At 38.6% G+C, this 10,388-nt stretch overlaps 2 pseudogenes; both read left to right on the top strand.

Annotated features, from left to right (window-relative positions):
- Positions 1–437: 437 nt before the first annotated feature.
- On the top strand, positions 438–4,037 carry LOC122134540 (annotated as a pseudogene).
- A 3,276-nt stretch (positions 4,038–7,313) lies between these two features.
- Positions 7,314–9,313, top strand: LOC109052224 (annotated as a pseudogene).
- Positions 9,314–10,388: the final 1,075 nt, after the last annotated feature.

Below are 10,388 nucleotides of genomic sequence, written 5' to 3'. Positions count from 1 at the left end.
TGTATTATTTTTTTTCCTATTATTTATTTTCTAATCTATTTTTATAAATTATTAATGTCCCATTTCATGTCTTATTTTGCCCTTTAAAAACCCTCAGCCATTAAAAAGCGTTTATGGGTAGATAAAAAAAGAAAATGGGTCAGCAACCTGCAAAGTCTTTTTCATAAAATAATAAAGTAAAATTAGGTTTTTGCATATCCTGAGATATTATTCATGCTACTACTTTTAGAAGTTCAATAGTTTCTCATTAATATATAAACCCTACAAAACAAAAGGTACAATTAGCATGTCAAGGCACCAATCTTAAGTTTTTCACAGCCTTTTTAAAAAAAAAAAAAAACTCAAAATTAAAAACAAAACTGAAATAATTTTATACATGTATAATAAATTTAATACAGTTATAATAATAAGTATTATTCTGGTGAATGCAATGTAGTGATTGAGTACTGCATTTTCAAGAACCATGGCACCCATATCTGGCCAGTAAGTAATGTTTTGTTTTGAATTTTACACAGGACAAGTGATATGACGAAACAATAATTTGACACGCCATCTACAGGCGATATCGTGCTAGTGCAGGAACATATTTGCTCACATTCTTGTCTATTAATATTCAGAGCTCCACCATGTGTCAGCTCAACAATATCTTGTGACAGGCAGCTCCCTTCTCGAAGGGACATGCGGTCGTTTTATGAACAGATATAGCAAATATTTCGAGCCTTGCCTGTTATAAATACCAAACAAATGTTTTAAGCAAGTTTATCATTGATTATTGAAGTATTGCCAGGAACTGAGAATCTTGAAGAGCGTTCAAGGTACTGTAGGAAGACCTTATCTTTAGAGCATATACACTGTTCTCATTGTTATTATTGCATGCTATTAATGTGATTTATTAGTCTGTTCCTTAAACTCAGAAGTAAAACTTTCTGGGTACCATATATAGGAGTTTTACTTACTCAACTGTGTAACTATGGCTGATTGGAAAAGGTTATGGCTGTTGAGCAATGCTGCTTTACTAACACTCCTACAGCACAAAGCCACAATTTCTGTGCCCATACCTTTTGTTCTAGGCGTACAACTCTAGGAGGCTTCTAAACACAAAAGCTCTTGTTGGGATGTCCCGGGACACCTTTGCCTTTACTTCTGCCTCTCTGCGCTCCTTAAGGCTGGAGCAGGAGCTGCAGGACTGGGAGGAGGCCAGGCGGGCACTGGCACACAGGAGGGCTATGACAAGACGTCCGTTACCTGCCGCCCCCAGACTCCGACATGGAAACGTGAGGATCCAGACAGTACGTGCTCCACCACCACAAATGCGGTGCAGAGACCCAGCCATCCATAACATCTTTATGTGTGGAGATATGAAGAGAGTGTATGCCGTCCTCAAAGACCCAGGCATGGTGAATGCACTGATGGAGATCGTGCATGAGGAGATGGTGTGGGCCCCGGAAATGGGTAGGACTCTTATAGACGGCCACCACACCCACAAACAAACATATGCGTTTAGGTGTATTTGGGTGAATTCTCTCGTCTCATTCTTTTGCAGGAATGTGGACTCTTACCTCAAAAGTAAAGCAGACCTCTGCACTGCGTCTGGCTGCCAGCAGGGGGCACTCCGGTTGTGTCGAGGAGCTGCTGTTTAGGGGAGCAGAGGTGGATGCAGACCCAGGCGGCCGTACAGCTTTACATGATGCCTGTTCTGGAGAGCCATCACATCTGTTGTGCGCCTGCTCTCCTATACCACCACGGGCGCTGATCCAGACCTGCTTGCTGTAGATTGGCAATGCCCCGTTGCACCTCTGTAATGCAGCAGAAACATATCAGTGAGTTGGCCTCCACACCATCAGAGGGAACAAAATGTCAAATATATTGAATTATATAAAACAAACAAACAAAATTAGAATATATTAAAGAACATGGTCCAAATGTCTCACAAGTAAAGTCAAAATCTTTCAAAGTAGGTTCGGGGTCAGGAAATTTTTTTTTAGAAAGATACTTTTATTTAGCAATTATGCATTATAATTGTTTCAGATTTTTAGTGACAGTAAGACATTTATTTATCAGTGTTATTTTAGTTTTTTTGGTTGTCTATTGGTAATTTTTAGTTATAAGTTTTTCAGTCATTTTGTTTGTTGTGTTTTGTGCCAAGCTATAATACTATTTTTTAAAGTGATCTATTTAAATATGTTCATTTGTTATTTAGGTAATTTTAGTGTTATTTTTAGTAACATTCAAATTTAATTAATGTTGCCTTGGAAAACTAGGTGATAAAGAATTACTTAAAACCCGTTTAGTATAAATGCATTATAAAAGTGGTTTTAATGCAATTAATTATGGCTTGTAATGCACCCTATAAAGCATTGCCCAATCTCATGAATAATTGTAACCAGAGTTAATACAAGTAAAGCAGTTATAGTTCATTGTTGAACACTATGCATTTTCAATTTGGTTATAATTATTTACAATAATAATCATTATAAACCAAACCCCCCAAAACACGGAAAAAAACAGCTAACAGCTGTTTTCACGCATTATTAAACCTAGTTTAAAACTTAGTTTACCTTAATAAGAAAATGTTTCTTGAGCACCCAATCAGCAAATTAGATATGATTTCTGAAGGTGTTCTGTGAGACTGGAGTAATGATGCAGAAAATTCAGCTTATGACATTACAGGAATAATTATTCATGTTTAACATTATATTAAACATTTATATTCACTATCTTACTGTTAACTGTATTTTGGTTGATCAAATACAAGGCAGGCCTTTGTAGGCATAAGAAATCACACAATCCCAAACCCTTTAGGTTTTGTAACAAAAAAAATAAAAAATGTCATCATTTACTTCACCTCCCATCACTCTGACCTAGTTATGTCTTTTGTCTTTTCATTTGTTAAACACTAAAAGAGTTTTAGCAGTATCAGAGGTTTTTTTTTCTCCGTACAACAAAAGTGTGATTCAGGCTACATATGTCACACCATGTTGAAATGAAATGTGTACATTTATCTTTTTTTTTTTTAACCTCTGGCACACAATAACAGTGCCACACTCTTATTCTGCTCTGCAGGTGTGCGGCTAGCACTTGGTGACAGGTGGTGCACTGGTGGAACGTGGCCCAGCGAGACTCGGGTCTCACCAGACTCTGCTCATGTGGCCTGAATACGGAGAGGACTGGAGGACCAAGTGGAGCTCTTCCTGTCCTATGGAGGGGAGACAGCTCGAAGCCAAGAGGGCGAGACGCCCTTGAACGCAGCCTGCGCTGGGGCGGAGAGGCCTGCAGACGCAGGGCCATATCTGCGTATAGTACAGAAGCTGCTAGCGGCCGGGGCTGATGCACAGACTGCTGGGAGGAAAGAAGCATACGGCCCGTGCACACCAACGCCTGTGGGAAACTGTTGTCCCCGCATAGTTAAGCTGCTGCTGGAACACGGGGCTCGGTGCAGACGTAGCTAACTGTGTGGATACACACCCCAGGACTGCCTGTTACAGGTGGGATGATGACTGGGTCCCCCCCTAGAGGGTTAAGACTTTTGCAAAGATCTCTGTTTTTACTTTTTTATAAAATATTAAGACGCACATTTTTATTGAAACAACTCACCCCCAGATTTTGAAATTCTGCTTGCAATGAATTCTGAAGGATCATGTGTCACCTGAGACTGGACATAATGATGCTGAAAATTCAGCTTTGTATCACAGGATAAATTACTTTTATCAGACATATTCAAATAGAAACCAACATTCTTGTAATTCTTGAATTCTTCTCTCTGTATTTTGGCAGGTAATAGAAGATTACCCTTAGACCACGCAGCCAGTGAGGTTGTGGTGCAATCTCTTCTTAACTATGGAGCAACAAGCCCACCCTCCCCTAGAGTAAGCGCAGATGTTTGTTTATGTGTCCTAACCTAATTTACCTACACTTTGGTATGAATCTTTATTTTATATATCTGCCTGTGTTATGCCAAGATGCGGGAAACTCTGCCTGCCCTCTCCTGCCCATTTGGAGGTAATGCTGAATTGCTATCCGGTCATCCCAGTGTGTGACGAGTGGTTAGAGGACATACCAGAGGAACTACTAAAGGTCTCTCTGAAAATATATCACTTTCCAAAAATGTTATGCCCAAAGGTTGCTCTAACATAGCTCTGGAGAAATAATGAGCTCACAGTTTGGTTTCATATACAAATATCTATCTATCTATCTATCTATCTATCTTATCTATCTAATCTATCTATCTACTTTTATTATATCTATTATTAGTTGCATTTTTATACAGTCAGTTTTTCTTTGTATTTGGTTGTCATGCCCTGCTAGTTTTTATCAAACAGTGGTTGATCTGTTTACATTTTTGTTCAGAAACTAATATCTCTCATCCTGATGAAGAAAAACACTTGTTGATTCTCAGGGAGCATAGGTCTTTCTTTCGATGCGGTCCAGACGGGAATGAGCGCGTCAGCTGCGCTCTCTTCACATCTCTGCCGTTGTGCGCTCCGTAGCCACCTGGGGTCACTGTGTCCACTTCGCAATAGTCCAGCTCAACATTTCCCAGCAACTTTAAAAGATTTATGTCCTGCTGCATAATGACGGACATGCTCCATTGAGCTGCCTTTTTAGACAAACAAAAAATAGCTGGACTGGAAAACAATGGTTGAACAGGTTTTGCACAATATGTAGCATGTTTGATAATTATATGTTGTTATGAATTGGTGTCTGATGGTTTCAGATCTTTCTGGATGCCTCTTGATAATAGTAGTACTGTGGATTATTATGGAGCAGTGCCCTGGGGACTTTGACTGTCAGAGGCTTTGAACTGAGAGGACCACAGTGGCTTAACAGACAGACGTAAAGCACTGCAGATGTAATATTGATACTGATAGGTGGGTAGTGCTTTAATATGTGCCAGTGCCGGTACTCACAATGTGAAATAAACAAAGAAATTAAAATGCACTCTAGGCACTAACTGAATGCATTATCAAATATGTATTACTTTGATTGTGGTATACAAATTTATTACACTCTCTTTACTGTTTGTGTGGGTGCCTTTTTCTGTATCACAGTTGCTAGTTTATTTGTTACATTTTGAAATTTTTTTAAGAAATGATATTGTATATTGTCGGATCTACATCAGATTATTTGTAAACTACCCACATCTGCAAAATAGAAGTTGGATTTGTCAATCTAATCAATCAATAAACAAACAAACAAAGAGCTAAAGTTAATTTAAGTTAATAAAGTAAAATTTTTTCTTGTGTAATAATTTTGAAATAAAATATCAAAATTAGGGGCCTCATACAACCATTTTTGGTCCCTTGAGTGTTAGTTTTATTATCTGTAAAATACATTTCTATATATAATTTATAGACATCTGTCAGTAACTACAAACCAAAAAAAACTTTAATTGATGTTTTAGTTTTTATACATTTTTATATCACTTTAATATTTTTATTGTTATTATTATTATTAAATTTTATTTATTTATAGATTGAAGAGAGAAGTGAGCGGGAGTCAGGAGTTTTGTTTTGCAACCACGTGACCCTTCCTTCTATGACGGAGCGTCAGCTGTACGCGTGCGCGTGCGCGTGAGTTGGTCGTACGTGTGTTTATTTTATTTCTGAGCCAAGCGTTTGTCTTTAAAACCAGTGTTTAGGGATTAAAACACCGTCGGTCCACGAATGATCTGAAAGTAAAAGAAGGTAAATGTTCCGTAATGTCTGTTTTAAAGAAACATGTGTTCAGTTAAAACTTGCGAATCAAGGGTCGCCCTACATCGTCTCGCTACACGACTTAACCTTAGCTGCCTTTTTCTGCAGACAGACAAAACAAAGCAGATACTTTTTCATTAAATGTATTTTTTTTTCTATTCTGTATTTCGTCTCATTTGTGTTTTTGTATCGACTGTAGATCATTCTAGGCCCGGTTGGGCGGACATTTAAATGTGTACACGACGAAGGTTTGTTCAAGATTTAAAGGCTTTACCCGCGGAAATCGCTAGCGAACATCTTAAATGTACACACACTGTCTAGTATTAGTGTATTATTAATGAACTAATATAAAACTTAAACCTAGGAGAGTTATAGTTTTAATGCAAGTAAATGTATATGTCACTCAGTACTTAATGTCATCGGACTTATTGCCTAATGCAGCCTAGAAGTGTGTCACTTTGTGTTTAGATACACAAGAGTTGCGGGGTCTTTACCACACACTGATGCTTTGCGAGATGATCCAGCCAGGACAGTTAATGCTTTCTAACAGGTGTAACCCATAATTAAAGTCCAATAACATTCAACGACAAATAATCACCTCTTATAAATACCAGATTCAAGCAGGTCATGAAGACTGAGATGACTTCTGAGCTGGTTTTGATTTCTAATGCACTGTTTCTGGTCTTATTATGAAAAGACGTGTGTAATATCAATAGAACCGTTTGGGATACTATGATAGTTTTTGATATTTTGCATTAGGTTTTCATTTTTATATTTTCCATTTTCTTTGAATTCCAGTGTTAAAGTTTAGTAATTTTTGTTTGTGTTGGCATGAGTTTTTACTTAGTTTTTGTTATGTCTGATAAGTCTGTTTATGTTATATATTATTTCAAGAAATCCATGTTTTCTTTTCCCCTCCATCCAGGCTTTACTTTTAGTTAACCTTACTAACCCTATTTCAGAGAAAAGAAAGTGTTCTCACATGTACAGAAATTGAATACCTTCTTTTTGGTTGGCATGACCTGAACCTCATTTTGTCCAATTGAATAGAATATTGACAAACACTGCACACAAAAAGGTTTATCTTACTTAGTATTTCTTTGTCTTGTTTCTAGTCAAACTATCTAAAAATTCTAATTCTAAACAGATGCATTTTGAGATAAGCAAAATGACATAAGAATTTAGTCTTGTTTTCCAGGGGAGAGAGAGAACTAAATTAAGTGCAATTTGCTTAAAAACAAGTAAATTATCTGCCAGTGGGGTAAACAACATATTCTTAAAACAAGAGTATTTTACTTACCCCACTGGGAGATAATTTTACTTATGCACTTAGGACTAATAGTTATTTAGTTCTCCTCTATAGGAATGACAAGACTAAATATCTTATGTCATTTTGCTTAAATGCTTCTTAATTTTAGAATTTCTAGATATTTTGACTAGAAATAAGACAAAGATACTAAGTAAGATAAGCCTTTTTTTTTTTTGCAGTGAAATTAATTTGTCACATGATGGAAGTAAAAAAGGGTTGTGAACATGTTTAAGGTTTGAGTTGATCTTTCTTTTCTTGTCTGCGCAGTTTCGAGAGGGGCTGGGATGGCGGGTGGTGCTCGATAACTGTTGCTTGACGGGCTCGGCGAGGAGGCCGACGGCTTTGGGCGGCGTGGTCATCCTGTTCCTGGCCATGGTTCTGCCTGGCTGTCTACCCACGTGGCCGACCGCGGAGATCACATTCTGGGGACCATTCTCACCGTGGGCGCCCACGCCTCCCTCATCGGCCTCGGGGGTCACGACAGCTACGCGAACCCCCGCCCAGCTCAGAGACCCAGCGAGCAGCAGGACGAAGAGCCCGCGGAGGAGGAGAGAAGCAGGAAGAGGGAGAGGCCCGGCCCGGATGGGGCAGAGGATGTGCCTGGAGACGAGCTGCTGGATATTCAGGGTGGGGAGAAAGAAAGAAAGGAGCTGTGTTCAGGGTGATGAAAGAGAAGAGGGGAAGGAGGAAGGGACGGAAGAGGAGGCAGAGGATGACAGCCGCCAGTATCACTGTGAGACTGAAGTTCCTGAATGACACGGAGGAGCTGGCAGTACTCAGACCACAGGACACCGTTGGACTGCTGAAGAGGTGAGACAAACACACACATGAGGCAGGGAAAAAATAAAGTTAACTTATATATGAATTGGAGAAATCAAAAGAGATGCACTTTAAAGTCTCATTTGAACTTAAGTTTCTGTTTAAACTTTAAACATCGGGAAATTATTATATAATATATAAAAACACTTTAATATAGAGACCAGTTCTAAAGCACATATTCTGCATGACCATATCTACACCTCCATAAGTCCTAACCCAGTACCTAAATGTAACAACTACTTTATTAACTATTAATAAGCAGCAAATAGGAGTTTATTGGGGCAAAATGGTAAATGGTTGTTAATGGCGAGAATTGGATCTTAAAGTTGTGACCGTCTAAGCAGTTTATGCAGCAGACCACAGATCTAGGACTCTGACAAAACAAGATCAAAAAAAATCAAATTGCTAAAAGTACCTTTTTCAGCTTTATTATTGTATTCAGTATATTACCCTGATTTTTATGTGTTTCTTCTAAAATTACATATAAAAGGGTTTAATTGTGCAAAGCAACTTCTATTGTTTGTTAACGATTTCTCTCTCTCCATCAGTAAAATACTTCTCTGGGCCGTGAACATCAGATTAAGCTCATCTACCAGGGTCAGCTGTTGCAGGACCCTCAGCGCTCTCTCCTGTCCCTCAACATCACCCACAACAGCGTCCTCCACTGTCACGTCTCTCAAGCCCAGGCGCTGCGTGAAGCATCCGCAGAGGAGAAACCCTCGAGCTGGGAGGGGCTCCATGCTCAGCGGGGGGCTGCGCTCGGCCGGCTTGGCTCTCAGCACAGGAAGCCTGGTGATCCCTGTGTTCGTGGTGCTGCTCGCCGTCATCTGGTACTTCCGAATCAACTACCGCCAGCTGTTCACTGCCCCGGCCACCATCTCTTTGGTTGGGGTCACGGTCTTCTTCAGCTTCCTCATTTTCGGCATGCACAGTCGCTGAGAAGACTGATGCCAGTATTAGGGATGAAGGAAAACGAAACGATAGGAACTTGAAAATAATCAATCAGTGGTAGCTGAGAAAGTTCTCAGGGAGCCCTCGATGGTTCTTGTGCCATTTAGACGACTGAAGTTGTGCGTGTGGTGAGATGTGTGCTAGTGCTTTCAGCTTCATTTGTGAGCAGCACAAAGTAACACTTCTATATAATTTAGCTTCTGGGAAAAAAAATAGCTTTATAATTATTTTATCTCAGCCTAAAGTGTAGCTTCTCTGTGTAAAGTGAAGTCAGGATCCCACGTCTGACAGGGCTTTTCATTTAATGGAATCGCAATTTTTGTCGACTGATTGGTTTTTATCAATTATGTGTCTCTTCTTCACTGGTAATAGCACCACTATGTTCAGATCTCAAATAACAGATGTGATGTGCTAGTTCGCAGATATTTTGAAACATCAGTTTACTCATTTTTGATGTTTGTGATTGAAGGATTTTTTTTTTCTTTTGCCAGTGTCATTGAAATCTGTATTTATTTCACACTTATTTCTACATAACAGTCTGGTTTGGGCACGTCTGCTGTGAGTTACAGCTCATAGTTATCATTTAGGACATAAGAGGTTTTATACATGATGAAGATTTTACATGCAAAACATACTGAGGTATTCTAAAAGAGACTGTAGAAAACTCACTGCATTGATAGGCATTTCATATGTGACACCGATAACGAAGCAAATAATTTTTTCTCCTGTGTAAAATCTGTATATAAGCAATGTATTTACTGTAGATAAATCAAAAGGGGCATAGATGAACCTTAAAGCTCTCTGACAAGTTTGATGGTTCTTGTATGAATGGGTCACTTTTTCTCAGTATTGTCAGCAATATTTGCATATGTTTTAGGGGAAAACTAGTTCTTACCTTCTCATTCTCGCTATAATAGACAACTAGCACCTCCTCAATTAAAATGCGTTTTGGTTTTGCTTTGATGCAGTAATTCAGAATAAAATTGCTCATCTTTGAAAATTTTTTTGTTCTTATCCACACACACACACACACACACACACATAATAAACAACACACATATATATATAATAACTTCCACTGGATGGAAAAGGTCATACATGCTTGGAAATTGGAATGAAATGAGGGTTGAATAAATCATGACAATTTTTGGGTGAACTGTCCCTTTTAAGAGTGGTTTAAGAATGAGAGTTTTTGAGCATCGAATCCTGAGAAAATTTTATTTAGACTATTACAGCTCTATTACAGTTCATTGAGAGGCCAGCACAATAACTGAGCATCGCAGAAGAAACAGCCACCCACAGCAATGGTATATCCTAAGTTGTACCATGTTTTTGTTTTTTTCCTCCATCATGCAGACATTTCAATTCAAACGCTGAGAAACTCTCAGGTCATTTAAACTTAAAGCAACAAAATTCACAAACGACAGCTCAATGACAAAAATATAATTTTACTGAAAAAGACAGTAAGGCGCCTATAAGGGCTGGATTTGATCCATTTAAGTGCATCTTCGATTGCTATTTGCATTTCTGATTTTTTTTTTTACATTTTTTTATACCAAACACATTTTATACAAAACAAGTTGACATCAAACATAGTAAGTGCTCTATGGCTCACC

The sequence above is a fragment of the Cyprinus carpio genome, chromosome B3 (assembly GCF_018340385.1).
Source record: "Cyprinus carpio isolate SPL01 chromosome B3, ASM1834038v1, whole genome shotgun sequence".
Lineage (NCBI taxonomy): Eukaryota > Metazoa > Chordata > Actinopteri > Cypriniformes > Cyprinidae > Cyprinus > Cyprinus carpio.
The sequence above is the reverse complement of the archived record's forward strand: the minus strand, read 5'-3'. Positions and strand labels throughout refer to the sequence as shown.